We start from the raw sequence: 20169 nt of genomic DNA, 5'->3' as shown, positions 1-20169 counted from the left end.
CGTGGCCATAGCTCCAGGGAACTAGGGGTCCAGGGTGGGACCTGGAAGGGCTGGTAGAGATGGGGCGACGGGGACCGAGGGCGGGGAGTGGCCCAGCGGAGAGGAGAGAAGGAGCCGGAGTCGTGGGTTTGGGCAGAGGCGGTAGGGAAGGGACATGGGGCTCTTTTCGGGAGCTTGTCTGAAGGCAGGGGCGGAGGAAGGGCCCGGACTATACAGGGTCCGGTGTGCAACTCGGAGAAATGTGGGTTTTGTCCTGGGATCATGGGGAACCTTTTGAAAGCTGCCAAGTGCACAGGTGACACAGTCAGATCCCGAGTTTCGAAAGGTGACCCCAGCAGCCGTGGGGAGCAGGCTGGAGGCGACAGGCCAGTGACAGGGCAGTTGCAGAAACCAAAGGAGCCAGGCCGGGCGTGCAGTCTGGAGCCTTTGGCTTGTGGACTGTGGTTCAAATCAAGTCAGCCTTGGGTTCGCCCTGGAGATGCCACATGGTGAGAGGGAACACTTGTGAGATGGCTTGTGCCTTCTGAAGAGGGTGGGGACCAGGAGTCTCCTGCGGAGTGTCCGCAGGATGTCCACTGCCGGTGCTGAGAGAGATTGCCGAGCCCACGGCGGACTGGCCGGCAGACGTTAGTAGAGCAGACGGGCAGGGTGGAGATCTTGGAAAGGAGGGATTGCTGAATCATAGTTTTATGGGGGGCCGTGGGGGATTGTCAGTCCTGTAAGGCCCTGTTGACTTTCCCCAGTCACCATGTTCTGTCCAAGTGTAACTCGGGGCAGGTGACGACCGTGCTCGCGGGTCTGGGCTCACGCGTGTCACACGCCCAGGCGAGCGTGAAGCCGGAGTCACAGGGGAGCCCTTCACACTCGGCCTCATTTGTCGCCCCACCTTGTTCACAAGCCCCACCTTGTTCTGGATCTTGATGCTGTGGCCTCAAGCCGTTGGTTTTTATTCATGAACTGAAACAGTTGTTAGAAGTTAGGGAGAGTCTTCTGAATGTGGAATTTGGTGTATAAATAATGTTAAATATTCATGAAAACACAGTAACCTTTTATGTGGCATTTATGTTACGTAGAACTTCCCCTCCAAGATGATGGGGATTTGCACATCATTGACAATGGTCAGTTTTGTTGTCAGAAATACCGCCAGTGCTTCTGATTTACGGTCCATCCAGAAATCCAAAATCTGGGGGTGAAACGTGCCACATAAAGACAGTGCACAGGGCGGCTCTTTAAGTTAGTTTTCTAATTATGCTAATTAATAAAGTGGGTCCAGCAGGGATTCAGAACCTCGTCAGGTGCTTATTTGCATCCTACCAATTTCTGTGTGACAGTGAGTAAGTTATGTAATTTCTGCTTCCTTGGTTTTTCTTCTGTGAACTTAGTGAGTGAAGCTCATCCCTTCAGCGATGTGGGGAGATGCAGGCGGGTACGAGCCACCATGCCCAGCAAGAGCACCTGGTTTTAGCCACGCTCCCGGATTTGCAGACCTTAAAGGGGTTAGGCTAAGCGGCAGCTGGTACTCCACGGATATATTGGGGGTTTTGCTGCCCATGGGCTTTTGTTGCCCCTTCTGCTGGACTTTGTCATCCCAGTCGACCCCCAAAACCACCACCCAGTATTCAGATGTCTGTAAGAGCTGAATTACGTGGTGACAGACAGAAGGTAACCTTGGCATTGGCCCTGTTCCACTGAAAAACAGCAGCCCCCGCCCCGCTCCCCCAGTGAGGGGAGCTGTCGTTTTCATTTGCTGCAGGTTTCATTTACTTTTCTTTAAAAACGGAAAGAGGGCTTCCCTGGTGGCGCAAGTGGTTGAGAGTCTGCCTGCCGATGCAGGGGACACGGGTTCGTGCCTGGGTCCGGGAAGGTCCCACATGCCGCGGAGCGGCTGGGCCCGTGAGCCATGGCCGCTGAGCCTGCGCGTCCGGAGCCTGTGCTCCGCAACGGGAGAGGCCACAACAGTGAGAAGCCCGTGTACCACAAAAAAAAAAAAAAAGAAATGCACTTCTAAAAACGGAAAGAGCCCTGGGGAGCCTCACAGGCCCTAAGGGGAGCAGCTTTGAGTTTCCGAGGCATGAGGGAGAAAAAAGAGGCGAGAGAAAATGGAATGAGAAGCTGCATGATCTTGGGTGTATGTTTCTTTGAAAATGAGCTCAAACCTCCTTGGTTCGGAGGACCTCCCCAGGGCGCCGCCATCTCTCTCTCACATTACAGACATTTCTTATTTTACCAAATGGACGTGAAACTGCTAAAATTAACTTCTCCTTTGTCCTCTGTCTCATTCCTTCGGGCTCCTCATCGTGCTGGGAGGATTCACGGTTTTCTGTGAGGCTGCAGCTCAGTTTTCCCCCCATTCTGGCCCACAGCTAAAGGAAGGAGGGCTACTTCTCATGAAAAGAGTGCAGTTTCTGCCTGTGATCACAGGCTGCAGCATCCACTCGTTTGAGTATTGACTTAACTGCCATCGTGAGTGTGTGCACGAGAGGGGCGCACTTCGGGCCAGCACCCTGTGTTTCTGTCCTCAGATGTCAGCCCTCGATACCAAGCAAGGAAAGTGTTTGGGAAGCTGCCGTCTGTTTGCTTTTCCAACTTGACCTTTGTCTGTATAGTGAGACGTGTCCTGGCCAAGCACGTTTCTTCCTGATGAGCTAGAGCAGGTGTGTGTGTGTGTGTGTGTGTGTGCGTGTGTGCGTGTGTGCGCGCGTGTGCTCTGTAAAAGGCTATTCCGTCACTTTGCACTGTTTTTTTCCCTGTAGCAGGTGGGATCTTTTATCCCCAGAGCTTCACTTTGCTTCCCTGTGTCAACATTCATACCACTTTTCAAGTCCCTGTGCATTTCATGGTATAAAATACACTATGCTTCTGAGGTAGTGTTTTTATTTTTTTTAACTTTAAACAATCTTTTCTCAGTGGCTGCCCTAGAGTTTGCAGTATACATTTTTTTTCTTCTTTCATAGGCATAAGCTAATACTAAAATCCCCCAAACACTTACGGTGTTACTTCATGATATTGAAGGAACATACAGTAAGATTTTCAAAGAACACAGCGGCAAAATATTATTTAATCCAAATTCACTGTTATATGGGCCTATGCTTTTTAAAATCCATGATGTTTATATTTACTAAGATCTGGAATATTTGAAATATAATGTGAGGATAATGGGAAATTTTTACAGAATTCTAGGATGCCCAATAATGCCTGGATAGCATATGCAATTAGTGGAAAACAGTAATCTATCTTATGTGACATATCAGTCAAAGAGAAATGATACCTTCCACTGTGAGGTTAATGAGTTATTCACAATTATGTCATTTATAGGATATAACAGAGTTTGTGGTATACATTGTTTTTTTGTTTTTTTGTTTTTTTTTGCGTTACGCGGGCCTCTCACTGTTGTGGCCTCTCCCGTTGCGGAGCACAGGCTCTGGACGCGCAGGCCAAGCGGCCATGGCTCACGGGCCCAGCTGCTCCGTGGCGTGTGGGATCTTCCCAGACCGGGGCATGAACCCATGTGCCCTGCATCGGCAGGCGGACTCTCAACCACTGCGCCACCAGGGAAGCCCTGTGGTATACATTTTTAACAAATCTGAGCCCACCTGCAAACAGCCTGGCCTCCTCACCTGTGCAGGTACCTCATGGCAGCATCTCCCAGTCCCTCCCTCATGTTCCTCGTGACCTGTGTCACTCACGCCACTTTCATGTGCTCCACAACCCAATGCATTGTTACTGTTATCATTTCATAAGTAGTTTTTTAGATGAACTAAGAATAAGAAAAAGAACAGATCTTATTTCACCTTCATTTCATCTCTGATGCTGTCCCTTTCGTTATGTCAGTCCAAGTTTCGGAGCCATATTGTGTTCCTTCTGCCTGAAGAACTTCTTTGAGCATTTCTTGCAGATGAAAGAGAGTCTTTGTTTCTCCTTCACTCTTGAGGGATAGTTTTGCTGGTATAGAATTCTGGTTTGGTGGTGTTTTTGGTTGCACACTTTAAATATTTTATTCCACTCTCCCCTTGCTGGCATAGCTTCTTCTGAGATGTCCTCTGTAGTCCGCAGCCATGTGCCCCCCTCCTCCCACTCCGCCCTCAGCTTCTTGCAAGATTTTCTTGGTTGTTTTGCAGTTTGCATAGGATTTGCCTAGGTGTGGTTGCTGGTTGGTGCTCTCTGCTTCATGGATCTGTGATTCAGTGTCTCCCGTCACTAAGTTTGGGCCGTTCTTGGCCATCGTTACTTCTCTGTTCTCTCTGCCTTCGCCTTCTGGTGTGTGTATGTTACCCCTTTTGCAACTGCCCCAGTTCTTGGACGGTCTCTTCCTCTTTCCATTCCTTCCTCTCTTTGCAGTTCGGTTTGGGAAGTTTGTAGCGACCTGTCTTCAGGCCCACTGATTCCTCCCTTGGCTGATGAGCCTGTCGAAAGCACTCTGCATTTCCTTTTGATTCTTTCTGGGGCTTCCATGTCTCCGCTTACATAACCCATCTGTTCTCGCCCCTTGTCTACTTCTCCCAGTAGAGCCCTTAACATATTAATCATAGTTATTCTTCCTTGTCTGATAATTCCAGCGTCTGTGTTAAACATCTAAGTCTCATTCTGATGATGGCTTTGGGTTTTCTGAGCTTCTGGAATCTATAAATGTATGTCTTTCAATACATTTGGGGAATTTTAAGCAGTATTTCTTCCAGCGTTATTTTTTGCCCTGTTTTCCCTCATCTTACTGGGAGGAGATTACTGTTCCCAAACCGACAGTGTTGTTCTGGCTTCTGTTATACAGGATGTTCTGCTTGCTCGCTGGTACGGAGCAGGCATATTATGTCACTTTACTGGCAGGGAGGTTGGATTTACCTCATGCCCAGGCTTGCTCCTCAGTTGCCTTATTTATTAGAAATAAATTGGCAAGAATCTGGCCATAATAATTGATTCTGTTTATCGCTCAAGTGCAGAGCTAAGCTTGGTGATAACCTAGAGTGTGCTAATAGAGTAGGCACTACCTGTATGTGGATATTTAAATGTAAATTAATTAAAATGAAATAAAGTTTAATTTCCTTAGTCACAGTAGCCACATTTCAAGTGCTCAGTAGCCACATACGACTGGTGGCTGCTGTGTGGCACAGAGCTGATACAGGACAGCCAGTCACTGCAGAAATTTGCTTGGGCGGCACCAGCCTAGAGGGATCAAAGTAAAGTTTGAGACTGTTATCTGAACCACTGTAAGTTCAGTAAGACAGACATTAAATATATACAAATATACGTTACAAATGCTACATGGGGTAGAATTTAATCCAAAAAACAAAAACTAACTGCTGTCAGAGTTTGTTCCTTCCACAATCAGGCGACATCAGTTGGTTTTTCGTTTTTTTTTGTTTTCTTCCTGCTTGCTTTATTAGTTCACACCAAGCTTTCCTTTCTCAGTTAAAAATGGCATCACTGTCCCCATGTTCTCACCGCCAAGTCAGGACCCGCATGCAGCACTCACGCGCCAGAGGAGTGTCTGCTCTGACAGTTCAGTGGAGGCCTCACTGGGGTTCCTAACATGCTACAGGGACTGCGTGAGTCCTTCACTGATGACATCGAATTCCCAGCAACTCATGTTTTTCCGTGGAACAGCCTGCCTTTTCTGTGTAAATGAGCTCATATTAGATTCCCAGCTGTGACTGGAAGTAAATAAATAAATAAAACTTGGGTTGGGTTCTTTTGACCGTGGTTTGGAGAGCCAGTCTGTGGTGTGTGCGTATCCTGACTAGCACTCACGTCTTCTGGTTGCTCGAATGGCCTGAAGCCAGAAACAGATCAGCTGGAAGTCAGCATCTTTGAGAGACTCCATGTTTAAGCAAGCTGTGGAGGGATCCCTTGCTCCTGATCCTGGTCTATTCCCTGCTGCCCCCAACGGTTGAATGCAGTGAAAGAGAACCACCCCAGCAGCTTCTTTCATAAGGCCATGAAATGGTGGTGCCAGGCTATTAGACACCTCTTAATGCGTTTATAACATTTTCTCTAAGCAGGGGATTCTACGTCTCTCTAATTTTACAAAGTTAGAGACATACTGTCTGCATAAAGGTACCTGCTTTTGTCATAGAACAGACTATCATGGACATCTTCTCGATCGTTCATTCTTTTGTAGTAAACCTTACCATCTCCATCTGCACAGCAAACATTTGAAGCATAAGTTTACTACCGCAGTTCATTAAAACATGTAGAGTATTTAACTGGTGCAGATGTAAAAGAATAATGTATTCAAGCAGGATCCCAAAGCTCATTTTAAGTTCAAAAGCAAAGGTTTTAATCTGTGCCAAGAAGATAGAGTTCCCCAAAGGTGGAATGTGGGAACTCATTTCAGGATTGCAGTTACTAGTATTGCAGGTGAGGAAAGAGGTATTAAGAGGCCCCAGGTTCTTAAGTTTGGGCTAACATCTTGATTAAAATATAGGAGCAAGTGGGTTGCTTTTCTTGACTTTAAAATGGGAGTATTACGGTCTCCAGGAATTAGGTTGTGTATTCCCCTTGTGGTTTTTCAGATATTTCCTAGGAAGTAGTGTTGTACTTTGGCAGCCGGGGTTCAGAGCACGAGGGTAGGCCTGGGGAAATTTTGATTCCTTGTGTGGGTCCAGATAGACCTGAAGAACATGGACAAGATGCAGTTCCAACCAGCCTTTCCCATGTGGGCCTGTTAGCCTCGGTGTCAAGCTGGGCTCAAGAATGGAAGGCTGGTCATTCCATGGAGGCGTCTGCTCATAACGTGACCCTTTCTTGAGAACGTGACCTGTGTTGAGTACATCTGGAAGCATGTTCACAGATGTGGCATCACCACGTGCAAATGACTGTAATCTTTTGAGTTTACTGGAGTTCATCCAATTAGAGTTTAGGTCTGAGGGAATAGAAACTGCTGTGTGAAGTTTGGGATTTAGTTAAACTTGGATGACAAACGCCTGCCGCACAAATCTTGGCACAACCAGCTGGCTTTTGTTGTGGGTTCAAAATTGCAAAAGGAAACGCAGGACGCTTGGGCATTTTATACGGAAGAACCTGCCCTCCTTTGAGCGGTATTAAAGATATTCCAAGAACAAGCATTTAGTTTATACACTGTCCCTATGCTTTCTTTAGGCTCCCCACCCCTCTGCCTCCCTCATTGTTAAAAGGATGTGGAAATGAGACTTTTGTATTTTTTTCAAGGGATTTGTCCATCTTATCCATGTCTAATTTGTGGGCATAAAGTTGTGATATACCCTTTTTATGCTTCTAATGTGTGTAAAGTCTGTATTGACGTTGTCTCTTTGATTCCTGATATTCCTAACTTGTTTTTTCTCTTTTTTCTTGGTAAGTCTGACAAGAAGTGTATCAATTTTATTGACCTTTTCATTTATTTTCTCTTTTGTTTTTCTGTTTGAAACTTCATTACTTCCTGCTCTTGTTATTCCCCTCCTCCTGCTTGTTTTGGGTTTACTTTGCTTTTATTCTTTTAATTCCTTAAGGTGGAAACTCAGATTATTGACTTGAAAGCTTTCTTATTTTCTAATGTACGCATTTAAAGCTATGAATTTTCCTCTAAGCACTGCTATAGGCGAATGTCACAAATTTAGGTTGTTGTATTTCAATTTTCATTCACCTTAAAATATTTTCTAATTTGCCATGTGACTTCTTTTTGATGCAAAGTCCATTTAGAAGTGTGTTGTTTAATTCCCAGATATTTGGTTGGTGGCTTTTTGAGCTCTAAAGGTGAAGTTCTAATAAATCGGCATCTCTTTGGTGAGAAGGTATTTGGATTTATACATGACAACACAGCAGATTTTTCACAGTAAAGTGAAACACTGTCATCCTCTTGTCGTTGTAAGAACTGAAAGGATATCTCAAGCTATTTTGTTATGCTTGGTCATATATTTTAATATGAATTGAAGGCAAATTTTGGGACTCTTCTGAGTAATGTGTCTTATCTTTGTTCTTTTTAGTGCATTATCACTGGGCAGAACTGGATCCTGAAAAATTCATGAAAGATGCTAGGCACCTACTACTTTAAGGATTTGGAACTGAATCCTGAAAAGGAAGATGGAAATAAGAAACTGGGAACATGAATAGCCCTGAAAATACAAAAACAAAACAAAATGAACCCACCAAAGTAGTGTTACCGTTTTCTGTTGCTGCTGTGATTTAGTAGAGGAGGGGGTGCTGCCAGTGTGGGGAAGGTGCCCCATGCACAGGGCAGGCAAAGAATACACCCAAGCGTCCCCCTCAGAACGGCTGTGTTGGTCCCTGTGATGTCTCAGCTTGCTCTCGGAACAGGCTGGCCCAACATCACTTGTCATCGAGTCCCCCTTCCACACTGTGGTGTATTTCCACGTGTCCATGGTGGGTCCCAAGTGCATTCCTGCTGTCTGTGTTTTTCCCATCACTGGCTAAGCCAGGGCTCCTGTTAGGGTGTAAAGAGAATAGTCATCAATGATAATGTATTATGTGAGACCTTTGCATCTTGTAAATTTTATCTGTTTTTTCTAAACAGAAATAAACTCCAGAGCTCAACAGACTACTTTATTCTTAAACAAACCCTGCTAATCCTGCTATGTTTCTTTTTAAGGATTTTGTCTGTAGAGATACAATGTGTCTGACCCTTCTCTGTATGTATGTACTTCTTTTCAAATAATTCTTAGCAAGAAGTCTTCCCTGAGTGGTGCACACAGGCCCCTGGTTCTATGGTGAGAGCCTGTCTGTGGTGATGTATAGCTGATGCCCTTTTCCTTGGACACAAGACAGCAGGAATGGGGAGTGTATGTGGGAAGGGAATCCTGTTTCAGAAAGGCCAGATGACTGATACCATGTGCGTGAGGCTCAACATCTGATTTATCTACCTTTGGGACGTGGGGGAGAGGCTTCACCATGTCGGACCACACAGCTGCCCTTTTTCCAGGAACTGCATGGTTGTCCATGTATCCAAGTCCCCACAGCAACATGAAGAAAGAACCACATTCTAGCAAAGAGTTTCTCAGTTAGTTTTGATCTAGTGGTACAACGATAGTGACCATTTTTAGACTTTATGGGATGTCAATAGTAATATATCTATTGCCATACATAATATACATTTATATAACATATCTATAATATACTAATGCTTATATAGTTATCCTCTCTTGAAATACTTCTTGTCTAACTATAGAAGAGACGTCCTTATTTGGCATTTTGGTAATGCTGAAACTTTTTTTAAAGCCTGCAGCACTGGCTCTTCCCAGGCAGTCTCCCATATAAGTACTAACCAGGCCCGACCCTGCTTAGCTTCTGAGACCAGCCGAGGTGGGGCGTGTTCAGGGTGGCAGTGCTGACACTTGATCTGCGACTTTGTAATAAGATCTGAGTCCCTCTACTCTGACCCAGTTGTCTGCTTCAGATAAGAACATAGCTAGAAAATATGAGGGGAAAAAAGCTCAAATCACATCTCCAGTGATGTGTACGAGTACTTGGAACATAGAGCTGGAAAGGGGTTTGCCAAATTGCCTTATTCTGACCCGATGCAGATGGTCCCGTAGAATCCTTGATGGCGTAAATCTCTCGGTGTGAAATGCCATCCCGGATGCAGAGCCTGGTCAGCTCCCCCAGCTCACAGGCACTCAGGTCCGGGGAGCTCTCCCATTTCCGTGGTCTGTGTTGGTTTTTACAGAGTGAATTCAGATTCACGCTAAAGTTACTTGAATCTCCAGTGTTGTAAACTCAGCTGTAGGTTGGTGGACTTGCTGAACAGATTTTTCAGACGTTTTCCTGCCACAGCATTTGATCCCCAGCAGCTCATGCTCAGTGAGCAGATGCAGCCTGTCGTGGGGTGATGGTCGAGGGGACCGCACAGAGAGAAGAGCCTGCATGCTCGACGTGTGGATGGTGGTGAAACAAGACCCTCGTTGCTCACACCCCGGCTCGCGAATCCCACTTCAGAGGGACTCAGACACGTCGGAGTGTGAGTAGCAGCGTGTGGTCAACTTGCTGAAAGGTCTGAAAAAGGTAAAGGGAGACAAGGGGAAAAAAACAGAACTCTGAATATCTGAAGGACGTGGAGGAGACGCTGGGTTAGAAACAAAGCTGGGAGCAATGGGTGTAAGTGTCATTAACACAGATGCTGTCTTGATAAATGAAACAACACCATTCAACAGGGGGTGACGATGTTGAGAACATTGGAGCAGAAGTTCTGAGCCTACTTACGTGTGGCGGGAGCTTTTATTTATTTTCATCAGAGTTCCACGACCCCCTGCACACACCGAAGTTCGCAGGTGCTCAAGTCCTTTATGTAAAATGATGTGGGACACTCGGCCCTCTGTATCAGCAGTTTCGCGTCCATGGGTAGGGAGGGCTGACTGGATTTTAAAAATCTTCCCTCCCTCACAGTATGCAGGGAAGATGGTAGATGTCTACTTTTGTAGCATTGGATGGAAGGAGGCTTTTGCATCATCCTGAAGGTCACTTTCAACTCCTAGCCTCAGAGAAGCAGCATGTACACACTGAAGACCGGCTGGCGAGGGTCAGATCTAACCACAAGGCAAGGTTATGAAGGAAAAAATGAAAGCTCAGGAAGAAACCCCATGACATCCACAGCTGCATCAAAGAGGTCCTTAATTTCTCCCTTCCCCCAGCTCCCTCCACTCTCCTTCTGAAGATCATTTCCAACTCTTGCTGTGGGACAAATGGCTAAAATTAGACTTGGGGTGTAGTTCTGCTTGCAGAGTGTAGAACTCCCAGTCTTCACGTCCCAACATCTCCAACTCCTCCTTTCTGCTTATTTATAAAACTCGCTGTTTACTGTCCATTAAAACATCGCTTGAATGAGGATGGGAGGGAAAGCCATGTATGGCTTTCCTGAGAGGTCTTGGCAGACCTCAGGCCTGGGACTTTACACAGAGCACTGCCGGACGACACTGGCTAGCAGGGGCTGCTTAATCTTGCCTTTCGTGGTTTACTTTAGAGGAGACCAAGCTCTTCTGGCGACACAAAACATAGACCAAATAAAGGCGCCTTCCAGGGCCGGACACTCCACAGTATCACCGCACCTCGGTGGTCCTCGCGAAGGCATCTTCTCTGCCGGGTGGCATCCCGAGTGGAGGTGGTTGCCAACTGACAGAACAGAGAAGCCATGCCGAGGTCACGCGGAGCTCAACAGTGCAGCCGGGACTCCACCCCAGGTCTGCTGAGACCAGCTGCCCAGAGGCCTTGTCTCCCCAGTGGGCAGAGCTGCACTCACTCTCAAGGGCACTCTCAAGGCCACATTGTGCGAGAAACTGCTGAAGAACTAGAACAGATCGTCCTGCAGAAGATGGACAGTGATGAGGCCTGAACGCGTGGCAGCGGCCGGCTCACCTGCCCCCGAGGGGTCTGTTCCTGCTCAGCCTCCTGCCTGTGCCCCCCCATGCCCCCTCCCTGAGTCCAGGCTGCCCACCTGCTGGCGGTGGTTTGGACCTCCCCTGCTCTCCCCCTCCCCCTGGCCAGCCCCACCTCGTCCTGAGGGTCTCAGCTCCTCTGGAAGGTGGGCCAAGCCCACCTCCCTGCTGCGGAGGAGCTGTTAGCTGCAGCCCCTCCAACAGACACCCCAGTACACTGCCAGCTCCATGGCGGAGCCTCTAACCCACCGCCCCTCGGGCAAGAGTCAAAAACAGAAAAGTTACTTTAAGGCCCCCTACAAATATGGAATATATTATCAAAAATGAGTTTAACAAATCTGAAATACCATCACTAGAAGATATTGTGCTAATGAGAATTTAAGGTTCTGTTTACCAGAACCTCTAAAAATTTAACGCACTAACCTCTATACCCCAGGAGAGAACAAGAACATGAATGGCAGTGGCCGGAGACCGACTTCCTTCAAAACTGATTTTCCATCTTCATCTCTGATACCATCAATGGGGGGCTCTACCTTTGATATTTAGTCCATGTCTTCTGAGATGAGGTGCTTTAACTCTATTTTTTAAAAGACCTAAATCAGCAATGAATTGCAAATTTAAGAATTCCGAAAGTGCCTGGCTGAAAAAGGGCAGAAATCTGACAAATCAGAATGCTCACCTCTCTGGTTCTGGAGTTACACGTGATTTGTTCTCTGAGCTTCATCCCGCATCTGTTCACTTGGCGCACGGTTGTAGGGTTAAAGGAGAGAGTACGCCAGGCCCTCAGCACAGGGCCTCCCGGTGTCGCCCCCAGGCACACCAGGCAGGTCCCTGAGATGACTCAGCCCCACGTGATGGAAGCTGCTTTCTGGCAGTGGCTGCATCCCTTCTTTGGCTCACACCAGGCCTGCAGACGACTAAAACCCCACGTGTATCCCATGTAATCACTGTCTGGCCAGTGAAAGATCCCCAGTGAAGAACTTAATTGTATTCCTGTTGGGTGCAGGCCTCTTGGGCCCCAGTGTCATCCCGGCTATTCCTCCAGCTTTGCGTCATCTTCAGATGAGTTTTCTGTCTTTATCCAGGTCTCGGCTAAATGCGCTGCATAGCACGGAGTTGGCACCCTGTTCGAGATCTTACAGATCAATAGATGCATCAGTTAGTTCTCACTCACCCCACACTCCTCCTCCCCATGTCGCCGCTTTTGCCGAAATCAATCTACACTTTTCACAGTATTTTGGTGATTAATCCAATGATCCTGTCAAAAAATATTAGTACAGCACAACCTACTTGTGAACTCATGCTGGCTTCCGATGATCGCTGTGTTCTTTTCCACTGGCTCACAAACGATCTATTTCATCACCGGTTCTAGAATATTTTCAGGAGTATACATCTAACTGGCCTGATGTGTCTGGAATCCACCTTTTTGAAACTGGGATTTTGGACATGTTTGGTTTTCTGTCCCCTCTCTTCTTTTCAGAATCTTTTTCCAAGTTATCAATGGTAAGTCTGTTCCTTAATTGCATATTTAACTTGTTTCAGAATTTTGAAACTTCATTTCATTCAGAGAACCTAGTCTGTGTCTCACCTACCGCAGGGGTAGTCTCACCTACCGCGGGGCCCCATATCCCCTTTTCCAATGTTTATTTTGCCTTTTCTGAGTTTGAAACAAATAACTAACTTAAAGTGAGCACTTAGCCATGACCAAAGCTATTCTAAGCCCTTCGTGTGTCACCCCTTGTAATCACCAGAGCCCTTTATTTTCCCATTTTACAGATGAGCAGACTGAGGCTTGGAGAGGCGAGGTAGCTGGCCAGAGCTGTGAAGGGTATAGATCTCACCCCATTTACAGTAAAAAGCGACCAGTAGTAGAAGCTGGCGTCAGCCTCTGCCGGCCCCCGAACCCCATCCCCAGGTGACCCACCGGGCCTGGTGACGCCTCCAAGACAGACCGCCTCCCGGCCCTCTCCGCTCCGTCCACCCTGCTCTTCCCGGAGGCTGACTGCTGTTGGGTTTGGACAAAGGAGGTGTCTGTGGGTGGTCCAAGGACCCGGTGACGAGGGCAGGTGTGAGTCCCCCTCATTGTGGCTCTGGGTGCTTCTCCCCCCACCCCTGGCCCACTCCTCCTAATCTCCACAGCCTAATGGTGACCAGCAGTGGGAGGCGTGAAGTCATGAGGACCGTGGCCCGCTCCCAGTTAATTTCCTTGGAAAATTATGGGGCTTCTTCTCCTATATTGTTCTTTCTGTGTCACATCCATTGTGTCACAGCTTTCTCTGGCCCCCTGCCCCCCTTTACCTTAAAGTCCTGGGTAGAGGTCCCGTGGTCCCGGCCGTGCAGTCCTAATGTTGCAGGCCGGAGCCCAGGGCCGCCTTCCTCTCCCAAAGAGTACCTTCAACTAAAGGAAGAGATAGCAATGCCAAGTCTCTTGGTGTCCGCAAGTCTCTTGGTTTCTACCCAGAGTGTCAGAACTTTAGAACTGCACTGTCCTATACAGTGACCACCTGGCCACATGTACCGAATTAATTCAAATACAAATTGTATCCAGGCCCTCGTTCGGCAGCCACATTTCAGTAGCCACGTGTGCCTGGTGGCAGCTGTATTGGCAGGGCCCTTAGAGAACATTTCCATCATTGCAGGAAGTTCTAAGGACAGCACTGATCTACAGATGCGTTCCAGGCTTCCTTCACAGGAAGGAACCCTGGGCCTCAGGAGCAGGCAGGGCAAGCGGAGGCTTGGTCGGCCTGTGTCTCGGCGGGCTCGCTCCCCCAGCTCAGGGGTGCCAGCCTTAGGAGGACAGCAGTCACTTAGCAAAGCCCATCACCTCCAGAGCCACATCGTCACCTCTGCTCCTTTATTAGATGACTGTCCTCCTGGGGCGATCACAGCCATTGTTCCCTCTGCTGCCTCCGTTTTATGTGTCTCTGTGCGCGCCGCTGTGCATGCATTGCTGTTGGGGCCCTGGGTTTGAGCTCACCGAGGCCTGGAGGAGACATCTGCCTGTTGAGCATCACACAGTGGCACCAGGACCTTCTCTTTCTCTTACTTCTATTGCTTACAACTCTGGTTCCCTTCTCCTCCACCATCTCATGTAGGTACCATCTTTTTTTTTTTTTTTTTTTTTGGTAAGAATGCTTACTTCTACTCTTAGAAAATTTCACATACATGATACAAAATTATTAACTATAGTCACCACCCTGTACGTTAGATCCCCAGAACTTATTCATCTCATAACTGAAGGCTTATACACTTCTTAAAAAATTGTATGTTTCAGGTGTTCAGCATTACAATTCGACATCTGCATACATTGCAAAGTGGTCACCACTGCAAGTCTAGTGACCGCCCATCACCACCCAGTTGCCCCTTCACCCATTTCACCCAACTGCCAACCTTATTTCCCTCTAGTAACCGCTGATCTGATCTCTGTACCTATGAGTTTGTTTTTGTTTTATTTTGATTGTTTTGTTTTTTTGGATTCCACATATTGTGAAATCTTGTATCAAGAGCATGTGCTTTCTCTGTCTGACTTACTTCACTTAGCATAATACCTTCAGGGTCCATCCATGTTGTTGCAAGTGGCAGGATTACGTTCTCTTTTATGGCCGAGTAGTGTTCCCTTTGTGTGTGTCTCTGTGTGTGTGTGTACCACATTATGTATATATATCACATCTTCTTTTATTATTTATTTTAACATCTTTATAAGAGTGTAATTGCTTTACAATGATGTGTTAGTTTCTGCTCTATAACAAAGTGAATCAGCTATACGTACACATATATCCCCATATCCCCTCCCTCTCGCGTCTCCCTCCCACCCTCCCTATCCCACCCCTCTAGGTCATCACAGAGCACCGAGCTGATCTCCCTGTGCTATGCAGCTGCTTCCCACTAGCTAGCTATTTGACATTTGGTAGTGTATATATGTCAGTGCTACTCTCTCACTTCGTCCCAGCTTACCCTTCCCCCTCCCTGTGTCCTCAAGTCCATTCTGTATGGTATGTCTGTGTCTTTATTATTCCTGTCCTGCCCCTAGGTTCATGAGAACCATTTTTTTTTAGATTCCATATATATGTGTTAGCATATGGTATTTGTTTTTCTCTTTCTGACTTACTTCACTCTGTATGACAGACTCTAGGTCCATCCACCTCACTACAAATAACTCAATTTCATTTCTTTATATATATATATATATATATATATATATATATATATATATATATATGTTGTTCTGTATGTTGGCTATTATATATAATACTGCAGTGAACATAGTGGGTGCATGCATCTTTTCTAATTAGAGTTTTTGTGTTCTTTGGGTAAATACTCAGAAATGGAATAGCTGGATCCTATGGTAGTTCTATTCTTAATTTTTTGAGGACTCTCCATACTGTTTTCCATAGTAGCTGCATCAGTTAACGGTCTCACCAACTATAGAGTTCCCTTTTCTCTACATCTTCTCCAACATTTGTTATTTCTTGTCTTTTCAATGATAACCATTCTAACAGGTGTGAGTTGAAGGCTTGTAACCTTTGACCAGAGTCTTCCCATTTTCCATGCCCCCCCAGCCCCTGGTAACCATCGTTCTACTTTGTGTTTCTAGGAGTTTGACTTTTTTTTTGATTCCACATCTAAGATCATACAGTGTTTGTCTTTCTCTGTCTGACTTATTTCACTCAGCATAATGCCCTCAGGTTCATTCCATGTTGTTGCAGATGACAGGATTGCCTTCTTTCTCTTGGCTGAATAATATTTCATTGTGTATGAAATATTATTGACCACATTCATTGACCATTCATTGACCACATCTTCTTTATCCATTCATCCATCTCTAGACACTAATGTTGTTTCTGTATCTTGGCTATTGTGAATAAGGCTGCAATGAATGTGAGAGTGCTCGTATCGCTTGGAGATACTGATTTTGTTTCCTTCAGATATATACCCAGAAGTGGAATTGCTGGATCATGTGGTAGTTCTATTTTTAATTTTTTGAGGAACCACCATACTGTTCTCCATAGTGACTGCACCAATTTACATTCCCATCAACAGTGTACAAGGGTTCCCATTTCTCCATACCTTCACAAACACTTGATATCTCTTTCTTTTTAAGAATAGTTATCCTAACAGGTATGAGGTGAAATCTTGTTGTTCTAATTTGCATTTCCTTGAAGATTAGTGACGTTGGGCACTTTTTCATGTACCTGTTGGCCATTTGTATATCTTCCTTGGAAAAATGTCTATTCAGGTCCTTTGCCCGCTTTTTAATCAGGTTACTTATTTATTGTTTGCTATTGAGTTGTATAGGTTCCTTACATATTTTGACTATTAATTCCTTATCCAGTATATGGTTTGCAAATATTTCCTTTCATTAAATGGGTTTCCTTTTCATTTTGTTGATTGTTTCCTTTGCTGTGCAGAAACTTCCTAGTTTTAGTCCCTCTTGTTTATTTGGGTTTTTTGCCTGTGCTTTTGGTGTCATATCCAGGAAATCATTGCAAAGAACAATACCATGGAGTTTCTTACCTATATTTTCATCTAGGAGTTTTATGGTATCAGCTTTTATATTTAAGTCTTTAATCCATTTTGAGTTAATTTTTGTGAGTGGTGTAAAATAGGGGTCCAATTTCTTTTCTTTACATGTGGTTATCCAGTTTTCCCAGCACCATTTGTTGTAGAGACTCTCTTTTCCCCTTTGAGTATTCTTGGCTGCCATGTCAAATATTAATTGAACATACTTTATAAGCATATACATAAATTAGGTTTATTTCTGGGTTCTCAGTTCTCTTCTATTGGTCTATGTGTCTGTTTTTATGCTAGTATCATACCATTCTGATTACTTTATAATATAGTTTGAAATCAGGAAGTAAGATGCTTCCAGCTTTGTTCTTTCTCAAGATTGCTATGACTGTTTGTGGTCTTTTGTGGTTCCATATGAATTTTAGGATTGTTTTTTTCTATTTCTGTGAGAAATGCCAATGGAATTTTGCATTGAATGTATAGATGACTTGGGTAGTTGGACATTTTAAGAATATTAATTCTTCCAATCCATTAACATGTGATATTTATACAATTATTTGTCTCTCTTAATTTCTTCCATCAGTCTCTTATAGTTTTCAATGTATAGTCCTTTTACCTACCTTGGTTAAATTTATTCCTAAGTATTTTATTGTTTTGTTACCATTATAAATGGGATTGTTTTCTTAATTTTTCTTTCCAATAGTTTGTTGTGTGTAGAAAGACACCTGATTTTTGTATATTGACTTTTTATTCTGCAACTTTACTGAATTTCTTTATTAGTTCTAACAGTTTTTTGTTGGAGTCTTTAGGGTTTTGCTGGTATATAATTGTTGATCATAGATAGTCTCTTATGATCCTTTGTATTTCTGTGGTATACAAAAGTATTAAAGTCTCCTCTTTCATTTCTGGTTTTATTTGAGTTTTCTTTCTTTTTTCTTTTGTCTAGCTAAAGGTTTGTCAGTTTTATCTTTTCAAAAAACCAGCTCTGAGTTTTATTGATATTTTCTGTTGATTTTCTTGTCTTTATTTCATTTATTTCTGCTCTGATCTTTGTTATTTCCTTCCTTCTGCTAACTTTGGGTTTATTTTCCCCCCTATTTCCTTGAGGTATAAAGTTGCGTGGTTTATTTGAGGTCCTACTTTTTTCTTAAGTAGGTATTTATCGCTATGAACTTCCCTCTTAGAACTGCTTTTGCTGAATCCCATAAGTTTTGGTATGTTGTGTTTCACTTTCATTTGTTCTGAGATTTAAAAAAATTTCCTTTTGGTTTCTTCTTCGACCCATGAGTTTTTTAGAAGTGTGTTGTTTCATTTCCACATATTTGTGAATTTTCTGGTTTTCCTCCTGTTATTTATTACTAGTTTCATATCATTATGGTTGGAAAATATCCTTGATATGATTTCAGTCTTCTTAAATTTGTTAAGACTTGTATTATGACCTAACATATGATCTATCCTGGAGAATGTTTTTGTGTGCTTGGGAAGAATGTGTAGTCTGCTGCTGTTGGATGGAACATTCTGTGTATGTCTATTAGGTTCATTACTATCTAAAGTGTAGTTTAAGTCCAATGTTTCCATATTGATTTTCTGTCTGGATGATCTGTCATTGTTGAAGGTGGGAGTATTGAAGACCCCTACTCTTACTGTGTTGTCTATTTCTCCCTTTGATCAATTAGTATTTTCTTAATATATTTAGGTCCTCCAGTATTGGGTGCATATATATTTACAATTGTTATAGCCTCTTGATAATAAATTGACTGCAAGAAAGTGAGCATCACAAGAAAGCTAGTCACATGAATTTTTGGTTTCCCAGTGCATATGAAAGTTATATTTACACTATACTGTAGTGTATTAAGTGTGTAATATCATTATGTCTAAAAAAGTACATTCCTTAGCTAAAAAATAGTCTATTGCTAAAAAAATGCTAACCGTCATCTGAGTCTTCAGCAAGTTGTAATCTTTTTGCTCATGGAGGGTCCTGCCTCCATGCTGATGGCTGCTGACTGATCAGGGTGGTGGTTGCTGAAGGCTGGGGTGCCATAGTTATTTTCTTAAAATAAGACAACAATGAAGTTTGTTGCATCAATTGACCCTTTCACAGACAATTTCTCTGTAGCATGCAATGCTATTTGATAGCATTTTAACCACAGTAGAACTTCTTTCAGAATTGGAGTCAATCCTCTCAGACCCTGCAGCTGCTTTATCAACTAAGTTTATGCCATATTTTAAATCCTTCGTTGTCATTTCAACAGTCTTCACCGCATCTTCACCAGGAGTAGACTTCATCTCAAGAAGCTACTTTCTTTGCTCATCCATAAGAAGCAACTCCTCATTTGTGAAAGTTTTATCCTGAGATTGTGAAAATTTAGTCCCATCTTCAGGCTCCACTTTTAATTGTAGTTCTCCTGTTCTCAGATGTTCTGTAACATCTGAAGTTACTTCCTCCGCGGAAGTCTTCAGCCCCTCAGTCATCCATGATGGTTGGAATCAGCTTCTTCCACACTCCTGTTAATGTTGATATTTTGACCTCTTCCCATGAATCATGAATTTCTTATTGGATCTTGAGTGGTGAATCCTTTCCAGAAGGTTTTCAATTTACTTTGACCAGATCCATCAGAGGAATCACTATCTATGCCAGCGAAAGCCTTATGGAATGTCTTTCTTTCTTTTTTTTGGAATGTATTTCTTAAATAATAACACTTGAAAGTAGAAATGACTCCTTCATCCGTGGGCTACAGATGGATATAGTGTTAGCAGGCATGAAAACAATATTCATCTCATTGTGCATCTCCATCAGAGCTCTTGGGTAACCAGGTGCATTGTCAATGAGCAGTAATATTTTGAAAGGAACCTTTTTTTCTGAGCAGAGGATCTCAACAGTGAGCTTAAAATATCCAGTAAACTTCTCCTCTCTAGATACTAAAGTCCTGGAAGGCATCTTCTAATATAAGGCTGTGTCATCTCATTGAAAGTCTGTTTAGTGTAACCACCTTCATTAATGATCTCAGCTAGATCTTCTGGAGAACTTGCTGCAGCTTCTACCTCAGCACTTGCTGCTTCAGCTTGCAGTTTTATGTCATGGAGACAGCGTCTTCCCTTAAATCTCATGAACCAAACTCTGCCAGCCTCAAACGTTTCTTCGTTTCTTCATTTCTTCTGCAGCTTCCTCACCTCACCCAGCCGTCATAGAATGAAGAGAGTTAGGGCTTTGCTCTGGATGAGGCTTTGGCTTAAGGGAATGTTGTGGCTGGTTTGATCTTCTATCCAGACCACAAAACTTTCTCCACATCAGCAACAAGGCTGTTTCTTCTTGTTTGTGGGCTCGCTG

General features: G+C 44.3%; 1 protein-coding gene across 1 annotated transcript in view; it reads left to right on the top strand.

Annotated features, from left to right (window-relative positions):
• DTD1 (D-aminoacyl-tRNA deacylase 1) overlaps nt 1–8502 on the top strand; it is a 113780-nt gene extending 105278 nt beyond the window's left edge. The window contains exon 6 of the mRNA XM_079718474.1: nt 7935–8502. The gene's annotated coding sequence lies outside the window, so the exon portion shown is untranslated. The remainder of the gene's footprint in view (nt 1–7934) is intronic.
• Nucleotides 8503–20169: the final 11667 nt, after the last annotated feature.

This window comes from Hyperoodon ampullatus (genome assembly GCF_949752795.1).
Source record: "Hyperoodon ampullatus genome assembly, chromosome: 14".
Lineage (NCBI taxonomy): Eukaryota > Metazoa > Chordata > Mammalia > Artiodactyla > Ziphiidae > Hyperoodon > Hyperoodon ampullatus.
This window is presented reverse-complemented; position numbering and strand designations above follow the sequence as displayed.